Genomic DNA, 16,614 nt, shown 5'->3' with positions numbered 1-16,614 from the left:
ATCAAAAGATAGAAAAGATTGTTTCTTTCAGATGAATTTACTGTATTTTGGAGGACTTGTTTAGGTTCTACTGCCTGGAGAAGTTAGGTGAATGGACAGATGAGATGAAGCTTTTTTAAATACTAGCATCACTGAAAAAAAAAGGAAAATTGATTCCTTTTTAAAGCTTTGCTTTCAATAGGCAATAAAATCTGTTCTGTACCATTGCCTTAAAGTGCATGCTGCTTTGTCAACCTACTTATCATTTGGGCTCTACTGCTTTGTTCTTGAAGTTTATTCGTTTGTATATGTTTTAATTAGTTCTTTTTAAAATATGTCTTTGGGCATTTAGGTGAGATTGATTAATAGACAAAAGTATCCATTTCCTATATATTACATCTGGAGGTCTCCATGAAGGTTTTAAACAGTTGCCTCCTGACAAATTTCCTTGACGATAATGAAGTAAAAGGTGAAAGCGCTGCTTTCCAGAGCAATGATAAACTTCTACGCAAAACCAAAAGAGGAATGAAAAATCAACTCCTGCATTCTTTTCTCTGCTGGATGCTATTATTTTTAGTTCTGTCCTTCCAAGAACAGATTAATATAAAGCAGACATTGTCACATAGTGGGCTCATTATTTGGGATACATAGGCTGCTTTGTGTTTCTCTTGGGTCTTTAACTTAGATGCAAATGAACTAAGGTTATTATATCACATAAAAGTGGGCAAAAATGAAGATTCAATAGCCAAGTGTATAACATTATATTTTTTCCCTTATTAGAAAAAAGTAAATACCTAAACAGTAGCAGTGCAATCATTTCAGGTAGTCATTGGCAGATTGAAAAGAACAGAAGAAAAAAGCATGAGACTATCAGAATTGAAAGAAAGCATATTTATGCCATTCTGGCCTAATAACAGGCTGACTGTGATAATGCATCTGCCTTTGGTTCTTATATTTTTATCTAGTTTTTCTTTTCAAGCTCATATCTCCATTTTCATCCCATAATGACTTTGCAAGCACAATTTCAGTCTTTTGGCAAAATTCCAAAATATATGAAAAAACTAAAGCTAGTGAATGGAGGCCAAAGGGGTCGAAGATTTGGGCAAGAACTCCCAGTATACCTTTGCATTAGTTAGATTATGTGAATATGGCAGGTTCTCAAATGCCAGATTTTCCTTGATATATGGGAAGGAAGATGGAGATGGGTAATGTTGGGAAAAGCCTGGCAGCTTTCCTGACAGTTAGAACAATTGGAGCGACTTGCCTTCAGAAGTTGTGGGTGCTCCATCACTGGATGTTTTTAAGAGAGGACTGGCTAACCATTTGTTTGAAATGCTATAGGCTACCTTGCTTGAGTAGGAGGTTGGACTAGAAGACTTCCAAGGTCCAATTCTGTTATTCTGTTCTCTTAAGGGATGGTAAGAACATCCTCATGTTTTCTCTTCCTCTTCATGTCTAAATAGGAGTAAATCAAGAATAATCCTGTAGGGTTGTCTTTTATAAGCATACTTCGAAAACACATAGTTCAAATGATAAGCCACTGGTGGAGTGATTAATGGGAGAACTATAGAGAAACCACTTAGGTAAATACATAAAATAAGAAATTATAACTATACTAAATGAAACAGCACTGAGATTTCTTACATAATATGTGAACTCCAACATGGTCTTGAGGGACCTGAAATTTTGTATGGATAAGAGAAACTACTTTGTTCTGTGGAAGTAATATATGCTGTAAACTACATATTTTATTTATCAATTTTTCCCCTACTAATAACAAAATTCCCTAATAACTATAATTTATAGTAGTTTTATAATTTATGCCTGCTATTTCATCAGGAAAAAAGACACAGTATTTTGTTAGGACAATTTTAAAAATAAATTCTCTGAATTTATTTTCTTTCAGAGATCAGGGGAAAAGGTCATTGAAGCATCATATATTTGTAACTTTAAAAATTACAAGTTTCCCTAAAGACTGCAGATGGCATAATCTTTCTATATTTGGCTTCATATCCTGGGAAGAGATAAAGTATTTTAAGATAGACTTTTGGGAATATAAAGTGTTTATATGAGATGGGGTGAGGGGAAGAGAAAGAAAAAAAATATATTTTAAAAACAGAGTATAAATTAAGGGCTAAGATAAAATGACTTCTTAATTAACTCAGAACAAACATTTACCTACTGCTCACTAGGGCAAAAGTGCACTCCAATTAAGAGCAGCCTTTAAACAGATTGTGAAATGTTTTATTCAAAGAAATAGTGTGTGTTTTATCTTTTCAGAGCCTCATTTTTTCCCCAAAAGGAAAGTGAATTGACAGAAGTGAGTACAAAAGAGGTTTGTTTTCATTTTTAGAGGGCATGTCATTCATGTTATTGGCTTAGAATAAGCTAGCACATTTAAATGATAAGAAAGTGGATGCTGCTATAAAGAGATTGCTCCTACTTACATGTGGTCTCATTTGAAACACACAATAAATTCTGGGCATCATAGCGCCAGGATGCTATCAACAATCTGGAAAGGGTTCAGGAGGGTTTCAATGATTGCCAAAATTATGTTTGCAATAATTGGATGATTGGAGACTACAATGTGGCCCTTACAAGGGGCCCTAGAATGGTTTTGTTTTCCTTCTCCAGGACAGAGAAAGAAACTCTATTTGTGAAGGACGTCTGATTTTTCAAACCTTGTTCCAGCTGCTGCATACATTTCTACACCATTTTCTTCAGCACCACCTGAATTCAACGGTGTTGAAGCTGATGTTCCCTGTGTGACAGGATGAGAACTAGGGAGAGATTTGGATACAAAGCAAATGACCTAATTAGACAGAAGTTAATTGAAAGGCATTTGAGGTTAGAAAATGGCCCAGGAAAAGTGTGTCAACCCAATTTCTGGAAATATGGTAAAGCCTTTGCCTTCAGTTCAATCATTGATCCCAGCAAGATGTTCTGCCATTTCTACATTTTGTGAAAAGAAAATTGGATAAAGCATACTAGCAGGGTCTCAGAATGAAACAGGTGTTGATAGAAGAAATAGATTGCTATATGTCTCAAGATAGGGAGATAAGAATGTGTCAGTTGGCTACAAGTGGATGTGTAGGTGAATTTAATCTAATTTAATTTTCTGGCATTAATAGAATGATAGTGGCTTGCCAGAAATTGAGGCAAGTGCCAAATGAGAATCATTGTTTTTAGCTCCTGTTTTTAAAATATTTTTCTCTATCTGGAAAAAGTACAGAAGTCCAAGGTTAGTCCAATAATTGGGTACCAGTTTTGCTTTGTCCTAATCTGGAATAAATGGTGGTAGAAACATGGGAAGAAGGCATGATGGGAATTGCCATCCACATGCACAAATTTATTTATTTATTTATTTATTAAATTTTTATACCGCCCTTCTCCCGAAGGACTCAGGGCGGTGTACAGCCAAAAGATAAAAACATAAGAAATATACAATTAAAACAACAATTTAAAACCGAGCATATTAGAAAAAGGCCAAATAAAAGATTTAAAATTTAAAATTAGAAACCCTAAAATGATAAAACCCAGTTAAAAGAATTTAAAATTTTTTTTAAAAAAAAATAAATATTAAAAATATTAAGCCAGTCCCGCTTGAATAAATAAATGCGTTTTCAGCTCACGGCGAAAGGTCCGAAGATCAGACAATTGACGCAATCCAGGGGGAAGTTCGTTCCAGAGCGTAGGAGCTCCCACAGAGAAGGCCCGTCCCCTGGGGGCCGACAGCCGACACTGTTTGGCGGACGGCACCCTGAGAAGACCCTCTCTGTGTGAGCGTACGGGTCGGTGGGAGGCATGAGGTAACAGTAGGCGGTCCCGTAAGTACCCGGGCCCTAAGCCATGGAGCGCTTTAAAGGTGGTAACTAAAACCTTAAAGCGCACCCGAAAGACCACAGGAAGCCAGTGCAAACCGCGCAGGATCGGTGTTATATGGGAGCAACGAGTTGCTCCCACTATTACCCGCGCAGCTGCATTCTGGACTAGCTGCAGCCTCCGGGTGCACTTCAAGGGCAGCCCCATGTAGACAAATCTGGAGAAGAGGCAATAAAGTTCTAGACTGATAGATAAGTGTAATTGTCCCTAAAGAATCTGAGAAAGCATTCTTCCTGAAATCCTCAGCATATCGAAGAGATATTTATTGCATTTATTTATTGTTCAGGAAAACCAAATTGCCACCACTTTCTTTGGCATCTATTGAGCTCCTTGATTTGCTTGACTGTAACATTTTTAGATTAGTTTTTATTTAAAAATGAGAAGAGCAAAGAATAACTGCTTATCTATTTTTTAAAATAGCAAGCTCTTATGGATTATCAGTCATGAAAAGGTGAATGTATTGTATATATATGTGCATATATAAATTTATTTTACCCAAAGTGGATGATTGGAACATTCCACTACTTTATTTTAAAGATAGCAACTAGTTTGTATTAAGGTAAAATCTGAAAATTATATACATGCCCACAAAGTGAAAAATGTACTTAAAAAGAATCTTATAAAGTCTTACAAAGACTCAAATCTTTCTAAAGTAGAGACAAGAAACATTAAAAGGAAAACAGGAAATAAGATCCTAGGCATTTTTCAAGCATAAATAATAGGCTTGACTAAGACAGTCATGCACTATAAAAGCAATGATTGCATAAAACCTGCAATCATTTCAATCGAATCAAAAGAAACAGGCTTGGAATGGCTGTTATAAGTAAATCCTGGAGAGAGACAGAGAGAGAAGGAAGGAGGGAGGGAGGGAGGGAGGGAGGGAGGGAGAGAGAGAGAGAGAGAGAGAGAGAGAGAGAGAGAGAGAGAGAGAGAAAATGAGAGAACAGTTTCTTGGAATCGGCTCCTGGACAATTGTATGCAGTCAGTACAGTAACAATATGGAAGTGGTTTGCCATTAACTTTTTCTGAAATGTTGACTTCTAATTTTCCCAAGCTACCTGATAGAAGTACCTGATAGAAATCAAAGTAACCCAAAGGAGGGGGAAAAATATGTAACACACAGTTGCTAATTGTATGGAGAAAATCCTTGATATTTAATAGCTACTTCAATGGAAGGTACTTTGCATATTACTAAATCACTACTCAGATGTAAGAAGATTCATGTCACCAGAGTGAGCTCTGAAAAAGTAATGTAGTGGTCCTTTTCACAACTGTCCACTTCCTTGGTCTCAATGAAACTGAAGAGCTGAAGAGTTTCATTTTCCCTGAATGGCCTTCAAACAGTGCATCACTCTGTCTGCAGGGCTCCCGAAATGCCATTCTTGGCACTGGTGAAATCCAATTTTTTTACTACCAGTTCTGTGGGCGTGGCTTGGTGGGTATGGTGTGGCTTGGTGGGCGTGGTTTGGCTATGGCAGGGGAAGGATACTGCAAAATTCCCTGTCCCTTCCCAATCCTGGGGGAAGGATATTGCAAAATCTGGGGCCAGCCAGAGATGGTATTTTCTGGTTCTCCGAACAACTCAAAATTTCTGCTACCGGTTCTCCAAACTGCTCAAAATTTCACTACCAGTTCTCCAGACCCGGTCAGAACCTGCTAGATTTCACCTCTGATCCTTGGGTAATAATTGATAGCACTAGTGCTGAAATTACACTCAGCCCCAGTTGTAATTAAGGCGGCCCTTCCTTTTTAATCCCTGCTGAGACCTTTTCCAAGGTTCTTCCTCATCCCTTCCAACTTGAAAGGAAGACATGGGGCCTCTGGTGGCTCAACGGACTAAGTCTGTCTGTTATTAACACAGCTGCTTGCAATTACTGCAAGTTCAAGTCCCACCAGGCCCAAGGTTGACTCAGCCTTCCATCCTTTATAAGGTAGGTAAAATGAGGACCCAGATTATTGGGGGCAATTAAGTTAACTTTGTATATAATATACAAATGGATGAAGACTATTGTTTAACATAGTGTAAGCCGCCCTGAGTCTTCGGAGAAGGGCGGGATACAAATTCAAATAAATAAATAAATTGAATCCTTTGTGTTCCCTGTAATCCAGAATGCCCTTACCTGGGAGGAGTTCCACTGGTCTTAATAGTGATGTTTTGAAGGAAGTGGGTGATGAATTGCAGCCAATTTTTAGGTTAATTAGGCACTTTCCTCATATCAAGGCTAAGACAGAACCGATTTAATTGCTCTTTAATTATGGTAAATACTCATAATTACTTGTTTTACACAGTGGGAAAAAACATGCAGAGAAGGAAAGCATGAAAGCATGAAACCATGAAAGCATAATGTGAACATATGAGCTCCATAGAAGCTATTTTTTTTCTTCTGTACCAGGCCTGTCAAATTGGTGGCTCGTGGGCCAGATGCACACCCACCCCGGCTCCGCAAAGGTAAATAACGTCGAGATACATCGTGATACATCATGTGACATGATCGAGTTTGACACCTGTGTTCTATAACATGAAAGAGAAGAGGTCACATGTCACAAGAAGAGGGGTTCTGACTCAGAGAAAGGAAGTGCTACTCCTATGGTATACAGGTAGTCCTCAAGTTATGACCACAATTGAGCCCCAGAATTTGTGTTGCTAAATGAATCATTAAGTGAGTTTGCCCCATTTTATGACTTTTTCTTGCCATGGTTGTTAAGTGCATTTGTTAAGTTAGTAACATGGTTGTTAAGTGAATCCAGTTTCCCCATTGACATTGATTGTCAGAAGGTCGCAAAAGCTGTTCACATGACTCCATAACACTGCAACCGTCATAAATATGAACCAGTTGCCAAGCATCTGACTTTTGATCATGTGATCATGGGGATGCTGCAATGGCTGTAAGGGTGAAAAACGGTTATAAGTCACTTTTTTTCAGTGCCGTTGTAACTTTGAATGGTCACGAAAGGAACTGTTTTAAGTCGAGGACTAGCTGTACGTGATGTAGATGTACGGTTTTTTTAAAATGTCTAGGCTACCTTTTCTGCTTTCTGTGTTTTCAAGCAGTTTTCTAAAGCAAATCAAACCAAAAGGAAACCTCTCTTAACCAGACTCCTACTTTTTATTTTTCTCATGACAGAACTCCAATCAATATTACAATTTCACAGCATAGACATTCAATATTTCCAATTGTTCCTTTTTCTGTCTTAGATTACAAAGGAACTAAAGGAAAAAATGACTGCACTTACAAAGCTAAACAAAAGAATGAAAGTTTTCAGTTGAATATTTTTTTTTATTGAAAAAGTTTTACAAAAAAAAGCTTCCCCCCTCCCCCCTCCCCCCCCACTTCCCAGAACAAACACAAGTATAGTTAAAGATAAAACAAACATATGCTAAAAACTTTTCCCTCCTAACTCAGTTATACTTCTACAGTTCTCATCAATTCCTAACCTCCCCCAAAACAATCAGAAATAATACATCCTAATCATTCAAAGGCAATCTGATAACTCTTAGTCTGATATCTGTTTTGGATATAGTCAATCCATTTTTTCCATTCATTTAAGTATCTTTCTTCTGTATTGTCTTTCAAAAAGGCTGAGATTTTTGCCATCTCAGCCAAATGTTGAATATTAATTTTTAATGGGAAAAATATAGTTGGAACAAGAGGAAAATCAGCAGCCGAGTGAGACTTTGGGATGTTTTAAAGTCTAGTGGAATAAAAAACAAAACAAGCTTAAAAGAAATATTTCAGGAAGGACATTTTCAAAGTTTCAAAATTGCTAGTTACAAGGTTCTCGTCTTTGTAAGCGGGTTTACCACCTAAAGTGGATCTGGGGATAAGAAAAATCTCTGCTTTAAAACTTAAAAAACTAAAATTACATATAATTCTCTAGTTAATATCTTATTGAAACAAAGGAGATTATTGCTAGCTCAGAGGACTTAAGCATTATCAAAATGGGAAAATCAATGCTAACTTTCAAAAGCCTAAAGGAGGAATTTAAAATCAAACAACTTGTTCTTTCCATTCTCCATCCAAGGCAGATTCTCAGGGGCAGACTTCAAAATTTCAACACAGGTGTGTTCATGAAAAAAAGATGCAAAGTAGATTGTAATTGCATGTCAAACTTTTAAATATTTTTCCTTGGTGATGTTCTTCTTAGCTTTATAATTACCATGTTTTCCCAAAAATAAGACCCTGTCTTATATTTTTTGAACCCCGAAATAAGCGCTTGGCCTTATTTTCAGGGAGGTCTTAATACTTTGGGGCCCGTGGAGCAAGACAGGGCTCCTCTTGCCATCTTACCTGATTTCCAGCTCCAGCTCCCTAACCCTAACCAGAGGAAATGGCGGGGACCGGCTGTGCATGTGTTTAAATATTTTCGGGGAGGGCTTATTTTCGGGGGAGGGTTTATTTTAGCACATGCACTCAAAAGCCTGATTGGGCTTATTATCAGGGAATGTCTTCTTTTAGGGGAAACAGGATATATTTAGCCATTCAGAGCTACATCCTCCTTTTAACAGTTTATTTTATGTTTTACTAGCGAGAATATCTTCTCCTGGTGCTAATAATACTTCTAGCATTATCTTGCAAGAGGGATTAGAAAGCCATCTGACCCTGATCATATTTTCCATCATTTTGCATCGGGGTGCAGGAATCTCTCTTGGGAACCTTCTCCTTAGAAAACTTCTCAGATATTGTCCTTCAGCTCTGTATGGGGTAGATAGAAATTTCTGTCACAAATGAAGGCAATATAAATAGAAATTTCTGCCTTAAAACCAGACTTTGCTTCAGGAGCTGCTAGCTCTGGTTTCGTGGTTATTTATTTATTTATTTATTTATTTATTAATCGTATTTATATACCGCCCTATCTCCCGAAGGACTCAGGGCGGTTCACAGGCATTTAAAAACATATAAATATAAATACAGAATAAAAACAATTAAGAAACTTATTTGAAAGCCCGTTAATTAAAATATACAAATAAAACCCAATTAAAACCCATGAATTTAAAACCTAGCTCAGTCCTGCACAATTAAATAAATATGTTTTAAGCCCGCGGCGGAAGGTCCGAAGGTCCGGAAGCTGGCGGAGTCCGGGGGGAAGTTCGTTCCAAAGGGTGGGAGCCCCCACAGAGAAGGCCCTTGCCCTGGGCGCCGCCAGACGACATTGCCTTGCTGACGGCACCCTGAGGAGACCCTCTGTGAGAGCGCACGGTCGGTGAGAGGTATTCGCAGCAGTAGGCGGTCCCGTAAGTAACCCGCCCAATGCCATGGAGCGCTTTAAAGGTGGTCACCAAGACCTTGAAGCGCACCCGAAGGCCACAGGTAGCCAGTGCAGTCTGCGCAGGATGGTGTTATACGGAGCCACGAGGGCTCCATCTATCACCAGCGCAGCCGCGTTCTGGACTAACTGCAGCCTCCGGATGCCCTTCAAGGGAGCCCCATGTAGAGAGCATTGCAGTAATCCAGGCGAGACGTCACGAGTGCGTGAGTGACCGTGCATAGGGCATCTCGGTCCAGAAAGGGGCGCAACTGGCGTACCAGGCGAACCTGGTAGAACGCTCTCCTGGAGACGGCCGTCAAATGGTCTTCTAGAGACAGCCGCTCATCCAGGAGGACGCCTAAGTTGCGGACCCTTTCCATCGGGGCCAATGACTCGCCACCGATGGTCAGCCGCGATTGCTGACTGTACCGGGATGCCGCATCCACAACCACTCTGTCTTGGCGGGATTGAGCTTGAGCCTGTTTCTCCCCATCCAGACCAGACGGCCTCCAGACACCGGGACAGCACTTGATAACCGTTGGGGTGGTCCGTGTAGAAAAGTACAGCTGGGTGTCATCCGCATACAGCTGATACTTCACACCGAAACCACTGATGATCTCACCCAGCGGCTTCATGTAGATGTTAAACAGGAGGCGAGAGAATCGACCCCGCGGCACCCCACAAGTGAGGCGCCTCGGGTCGACCTCTGCCCCTGTCAACACCGACTGCGACCGGTCGGAGAGATAGGAGGAGAACCACCGATAAACGGTGCCTCCCACTCCCAATCCCTCCAACCGCGCAGCAGGATACCATGGTCGATGGTATCGAAAGCCGCTGAGAGGTCTAATAGGACCAGGGCAGAGGAGCAACCTCATCCCTGGCCCTCCAGAGATCATCCACCAACGCGACCAAAGCCGTCTCCGTGCTGTAACCGGGCCGGAAACCGGACTGGAACGGGTCTAGATAGACAGTTTCATCCAGGTGCAAGGGAAACTGATATGCCACCATACTCTCTACAACCTTCGCCGCAAAGCGAAGGTTGGAGACCGGACGATAGTTACCTAAAACAGCCGGGTCCAGGGAAGGCTTCTTAAGGAGGGGCCTCACCACCGCCTCTTTCAAGGCGGCCGGGAAGACACCCTCCACCAAAGAAGCGGTCGTAATCGCCTGGAGCCAGCCTCGTGTGACCTCCCGAGTGGCCAGCACCAGCCAGGAGGGGCACGGGTCCAGTAAACATGTGGTGGCATTCAGCCTACCCAGCAACCTGTCCATGTCCTCAGGAGCCACAGGGTCAAACTCATCCCAAACAATATCGCCAAGACCACCCTCGAACATCTCGCCCGCATCACCGCAATCTTGGTCCAACCCATCCCGAAGCTGAACGATTTTATCGTATAGATAACCGTTAAACTCCTCAGCACGGCCCTGCAGCGGGTCATCCCGCTCCCCCTGATGTAGGAGGGAGCGGGTCACCCGAAACAGGGCGGCTGGGCGGTTATCTGCCGATGCAATGAGGGAGGAGGCGTAGCTACGCCTCGCTTCCCTCAATGCCACTAGGTAAGTCCTAGTATAGGACTTCACTAGTGTCCGATCAGCTTCCGAACGGCTAGACCTAATATTAATATTTCCCAAGCCTTAGAAAATTTTTCTAAAAGGTCTATAACCAACATAAACATTAAGTAGTAATTTTCTTCTCATTCTTCTCTCCCAGAGTAATTTGTAGCTCCCCAGGGCAGCAAAGCAATTTGGGGAGTAATTTTTAAATAGAAAATGCAATGCTTTTGTAATTGGAAAGCCATAAGAAGAAAAGGTTGAAGCACTCTTCCTTCACCTTCTCTGGCAAATTGCCCGCCTGCAAACTGTCTACCATGGACCTCACCCCATTCCTAAGAGATCCGTAAAGGGGACATTAGCATGCCTACCATCCCTGTCCTACTGTCCCCATTTATTTGTATTCATTTCCTTCGTTCATGTCCATGTTCATATTCCTACCTGCTATCTTGTACATGTTTGACAAACTAATAAACAAACAAACAAACAAACAAACAAGCAAACAAACAAACAAACAAACAAGGAATGACTCATGGCATTGGACTTTGAGTTCAGTTCATTTCTCCTCTATCCAGTGTCCATGGAGCTCAACTCAACTTGATTGATCTGGCATAGTGAAGGGAAAATAATTGCACCCAAACCTCAGATTTTGTAATTAAAACAACATAGACAGGGATTATATCTGGAAAAACAGAGCAAAATAACATTCAAGCAGGATGCTTTCTTCCCTTTCCTCTCTTAGCTAGTAAACTTTTCTAGAGAGATAATCTACAGCTGTACAACCTGTAGTCCTGGAAGCAGGAGTGGGAGGTGGGAAGAAACAGCCCACAAAGGAATTGACAGTCATTTTTAGGATCCTTCCAAATGTGTTTGAGGAATGGCAATCATTTATCTGAGAGAACAGAATTTTAATTAAATATGGCAGTGACCATATTCTGTGTCTTTAATTTCATGTTAGTTAATTTTAGTGACATTTAAATGAAACAAAATTATATTTAATTTGTCTGTTGCTGCTGCAGGCTTTTTGGAAAGCAGCATTTCATTCACCCTCCAAGATTAAATAAGGTCCACACTGCCATTAGAAAGATCCTGAGTTACATAGTGTAGGGTAGATCTATAGAGGAAAGTGTTGTTGGCCAAGAATCAGATGCAAGTATCTCCATCAGCTTCTATCCATGTGTGGTTTTCATAATGCAGACTTTTTTATTATAATTCATTAATATGAATTCATGAATTCTTACCAAAATTATTACCATGAATTCTACTGCCTGATTGACAGGTAGTGTATTGTCATTTACACATTGAGCTGTTTGCTTGGAGTCTCTGACGTAATTTTCAATTTTTACCTGCAATTTTTTCTGGTCCTCTGCTGAGGAGGGATTCAGCAGCTTCTGACCAGTTCTGGAGAACCGATAGTGGAAATTTTGAGTAGTTTGGAGAACTGATAGTAAAAATTCTGACTGGCCCTGCACCCCATCTATTCTCTGCCTCCCAATTCCCAGCTGATTGGGAGGAAATAGGGATTTTTGCAGTAACCTTCCCCTGTAGTGGGGTGGAAATGAAGATTTTATTTATTTATTTATTTTATTTATTTATAGTTTAATTTCTATACCGCCCTTCTCCCGAAGGACTCGGGGCGGTTTACAGCCTTATTAAAAACACAAATAATACATAATATAAATAACAAATTTAAAACGAATTTAAAATAAATATTAAATAGGCCTAATTAACTAAAAGGTCATAGACCGACATAAAAACCTTAAAATTTAAAATTTATAATTAAAATACACTCAGGCTAGTCCCGCACAATTAAATAGTAAGGTCTTCAGTTCCCGCTTGAAGGTTCGGAGGTCGGGGAGTTGGCGTAACCCCGGAGGTAACTCGTTCCAAAGGGCCGGTGCTGCCACAGAGAAGGCTCTCTCCCTGCGGGCCGCCAACCGACATTTTACAGTATCCTTCCCCTGCCACACCCACCAAGCCACATCCACAGAACCAGTAGTAAAAAATTTTGAAACCCTCCACTGGTCCTCTGTCATTTCAGTATAAACTTTTCCTTATTTTACAGTACGCTCTATTTTGAAAAGTTCAAAATTTTCATTTACTTCCAGAATAGTTCTCCGTTTAGTCCATATAGTTTTACTCAACTTCTTTTTGTTCTTAAGCATTATGTGAATGCTTTATTACTAGAAAGAATCTCTAAGGGTTTAGCTAGTCTTTTTGTTTAAAATTCTCTCCCTCTTCCTCCTCCTGGCTTTTCCTGAAGGGAATAAAGGACTTGTGAGATGGAATGAAAATGTCTCATGTGTACTGTGACTATCCAGTGTACACATTGCAGAAAATTATAAATAACTGGCAAGAATAAATATATTAGGATATTTTACATATGCATTTCTTTTAAAATGAGATGCAAATGTGATTTTAAGTCTCATCTCTTGGGATTCCAATCAATGATTCTAAGCAGTTAAAAGAGAAATATTTGAAGGCTAAACTTTTCTAATCTTTGCTATTGGGAAGAAGAAGCTTGAATAAATATTCTAAAAGATGGTTTGAAGTAAAGGTTGAAATTACATTTAGAGATGTAAATGAGGAGAGTAATAATAAAATGCATTAATTTCACTTGTATGAAATGTTATAATGGTATGACTCATCCAACACCATTGTCATATGTAATCTACAGCCTGCACAAATTATAAGAAGTTCAAAATGAAACTGACTTTAAATTTTTTTTAACAAAGATTAGGGCAAAACTGGAACCATGAAGCAGAGAAATAATGAACATTTTCTTCAGGGAGAGAACCTGAAGGCACATAATCAATATTATCCAAGATTTATTGCTTTTTATAAAACTAGGCTGTTCAGAATGGATAATCAGAACTATATTGAAATTTATTGTGCTTTGGGTGCAATTTTATTTAACACGGTGCTGAAACCAAGTGTTTGTTTCCATAGTGGCTCTTTGGTGAGAATTTGGGAATGTCGTGGAGGCCAGGAGAAGGACCAGCTAATTTTCAGACCTCTTCTGGAATCTGGAATCCAGAGATTTTAGAGGCAAGAATGGAGTAAAGCCTTGAAATCACTCACTATATGGGTAGAGATCCCTTCAGTGTCTTGCAATTCAGGGAAGACAAAAGACAGGGACATTTTTTTGTATTTGTATTATTTATTTGTCAAGCATATATTTTATGACAGATTCATGTATTTTATAAATACATGAAAAGGATACAAATAAAAGAAAACATTAGGACAAGGATGGTAGGCATGCTGGTGCACTTATGCATGCAGTGTGGAAGTTGCTATCATTTTACTAATCAGGTATGATTATTTGGTGGCCCATGGCCTGGGAAAATTGGTGGCGGAAGAGGTGACTGATTCAAGTAGGAAGCTGGGCTCTCTACATCAGTAAAATGGCAACAATGGCAATGTGGCAGCTGCTTCCATCAAGTGTTTTGGCTTTCCCTTCCAATTTTTAGTGGAGGCCAACACATAAGGGATCTTGACTGTGAGATTTGGGGTGGGGTGGGGCTTGCCTACATTGTAATGTTGTTTTTAAGACATCTTAAGTTTTTACATTTTTAGATAGTGAGTTGTCTTGAGTTACAAGGTATACATAGGTGGTTATATAAATTTTATAAGTAATTAGATGACCTGGGATCAATTGGTCATTGTTTTGGAGTGATTTCCTTGCCTAAATAGAGAAATAGAATAATATGGGTGGGGAAAAAAAGCAATGGGAGCTGAAGCAACCTCCAAATTCCTGTCTGCTTCCCTATTGAATTTTCGTGGCTGGAAATCCTTCCTTCCTTCCTTCCTTCCTTCCTTCCTTCCTTCCTTCCTTCCTTCCTTCCTTCCTTCCTTCCTTCCTTCCTTCCTTCCTTCCTTCCTTCCTCCCTCCCTCCCTCCCTCCCTCCCTCCCTCCCTCCCACCTTCCACTTTCTTTTGTATAAATTTTATAAATAATAATCAAACAAACTAGCAAGCAGCAAACAACCACATTTTCCATCCAGATAATTTCCCAAAATAATGAAACAATCTGTTGCATCTTAAGTAGAACAAAGAAGACACCTAAACAATGCTAAATTGACCTTATCTATGATGATTTGCATGCTATAATATAAACGATGTAAATTGCTGAAATGATGAAATTTTGTATTTAAGGGACATTTGGGAAAGAGGCAATTCTCCTTCAGAGTGATCTTTGAGGGTTCAAGAAACTGTCACCTTGAGTCTACATGTCAGGGTCACAGAAAACATTTGACATCAACATTTAATAAGGAAACTGGACAACAGCAGATTCTTTACCAGCTTTCAAAAGCAGCTATAAAGTAGCCATTACAGGAAGTTGGAAAAACTTTACTTATTATAAACTACCAACAATTTAGGAACATCCACAACAAAAATCAATATATGTCTTACACACACAGATCATAGGACAGCCATGAGGATCAGGGGCTGTTTACTAATAGCATCTATCATTTCCTGAAGAGATAAACGTGCAGCTGGATGAACAGTGCTGGATTCCTTGGCACTTGTAACTACCATATTACCAACTCCCTTGAGTTAGAGTTATAGAAAGCAATTTCAGGGAGGAAAAACATATTATCAGCCCTTTTTACTTTCGCTAAGCTTTAGAATTTGGCACTGATGATCCTTAGAAAAATTTCTTGGGCTGGGCTTATTTTATTGGTCTGAGCAACAAGAGAAATTGGACTCATGCCATCTTCTTAACTGAACTGTGTACTTGGCTTTCATTTCACTCATTTTGTTCTGAATAGTCATTCAGATTTCACAACCCTAAGACATTTATTTATTTATTTATTATTACATTTCTATACTGTCCATCTCACCTACATGTGTGGTTCACAACATCATAATAAAATCGTATATGATAATAGAGGAATAAAATCATGAATTAAAACTTCCAAGTAAAGAGAATGATGGTCATTTCTTGGCCTTTTGATTCCATGTCAGATTTTCAAGCTTTAAGGTCCTACAATTTAGTTTGATATGAGATAAAATAGTTTGGCATACAATTCTGCACCTTTCATCACATTATTTAGTCCAGTGGATAGTGCAAAATTCCCAAGAGAAACCATGATGGCTGAAGCAATGATAGTTCTAATACTAGTCTAACACTAGCAAACGTGGATGTCACTAGCTATAAAAGTAAATGAAATGCATGCATGTGTTTTGCCTGTTTATAAGTAGATATATTACTACTCTTACAAATGGATCCTTACAAACAGTTGAGAGGTCAAAAGATAACTCTTCCTAAGAATATTAGGTTCAAGGTCATAAAATGCTTTCCTCTATTTGATCAATTTTTCCTCAGGAATCATTTATTTATTTATTTATTTATTTTTATTTATTTATTTTGTCACACAGTATATATAAGCATAAGTATGAAATAACTATACAATATATAAGCATATATATGAGTATGTAATAACTATATTAATTGGATATAATGAAAAGAAACAATAGGACAGGAACGGTAGGCACGTTTGTGCTCTTATGCAAGCCCCTTACAGATCTCTTAGGAATGGGGTGAGGTCAATAGTAGACAGTTTTTGGTTGAAGCTTTGGGGATTTTGGGAAGAGACCACAGAGCCAGGTAATGTTTTCCAAGCATGAACAACTCTGTTACTGAAGTCATATTTTCTGCAATCAAGATTGGAGCGGTTAACATTAAGCTTAAATCTATTGTGTGCTTGTGTATTGTTGCAATTGAAGCTGAAATAGTCTTCAACAGGAAGGACATTGTAATAGATGATTCTATGAGTTAAACTCAGGTCATGTCGAAGGTAGCGTTGGAAGGCTTCAGCAGAAAGACATAGAAGATCATGGAATTACGTAAAAACTTCCTAACAGTGAGGACAGTTAACCAGTGGAACAGCTTGTCTTCAGAAGTTGTAGGTGCTTAATCACTGGAGATTTTTAAGAAGAGTCCAGACAGTC

This window comes from Ahaetulla prasina, chromosome 1 (assembly GCF_028640845.1).
Source record: "Ahaetulla prasina isolate Xishuangbanna chromosome 1, ASM2864084v1, whole genome shotgun sequence".
Taxonomy (NCBI): domain Eukaryota; kingdom Metazoa; phylum Chordata; class Lepidosauria; order Squamata; family Colubridae; genus Ahaetulla; species Ahaetulla prasina.
This window is presented reverse-complemented; position numbering follows the sequence as displayed.